The sequence below is a fragment of the Euprymna scolopes genome, chromosome 42, assembly GCF_053919585.1.
Source record: "Euprymna scolopes isolate OS-2025 chromosome 42, ASM5391958v1, whole genome shotgun sequence".
In the NCBI taxonomy this organism is placed as follows: Eukaryota; Metazoa; Mollusca; class Cephalopoda; order Sepiida; family Sepiolidae; genus Euprymna; species Euprymna scolopes.
In genome coordinates, this window is record NC_136523.1 from 58,963,555 (window position 1) to 58,964,585 (window position 1,031).

A 1,031-nucleotide genomic window follows, 5' to 3' on the forward strand; every position below is an offset into this window, starting at 1 on the left:
GTATTCAGTAAATAACGCTTTCTTGAAAAACGTATCGCGATGCATTTGACGGGAACACACATGCACCCCCCACACACACACACTGATATTCTCCAGCTGTGGTAATCATGCTTTTGTAGAGTGTATTCCAATTCCTAGTGTAGCTGTTCTTTTTAATATAGAATGATAAAAATTGGGCAGTCATCTCATAACATGTATGCCAATAACATACTGAATTATAAAGGGTCTACGGCAATTTAAATACCTGAACAAAATGTCAGAAAATAAAGTTAGGCATCTCGTAAAGTAGACGCTAACTTACTTTTTATAACGTAATTATATTTTAATCACAATATATTATGCTGGGAAAGTGATTGAACGCGTTGTGACCGTAGTACTTTCTGTTTATCTAAGAGCAATCTTATGCGCTCTGTGTTCAGTAAATAACTCTTTCTTGAAAAATGAATATATATATATATATATATATATATATATATATGTGGGTGTGGGTGTGTGTGGGTGTGTGTGTGTGTGCACTCTTAGATTAGAAATAAATTTTAAATTACATTAATACTTTTTTACTTGGGAGGTAAGTAATGGTTAGGGATGGCTTATTTAAGAAGACGGATCAAGGGCGGATTAATTTATATACATTATACTTTGAAAACCACAATGTTATACCCAGGTATATTATTTCCACAGACCGACACTTCTGTTTAGGTAACTTTCAAATTATTTTTAACTTCATTCTTACACACATTCTAAATTAATCTCCACGGTGTATTCATAAAGTAATGTTATCAGCCAAGTTCCTTTCAGTTTGAAGTATTGGACTAGATGATCGCACCGAGGTCACATATGAATGGTCAGGTATTCATAACCTCCGCAGGACACTCAGTAAACCCATACGTTTACACACCCGCTACTCGGTAACTGGTCCATTCCTCCTTACCCTCTTCTTTTTTCTCCCCTTTGCTTATCTTGTTCATTTTCTTGCATGGAGTCAGCTAGTCTATAGGTTTAGTTCTGCCACGCTACGTTCGCCATTCTTG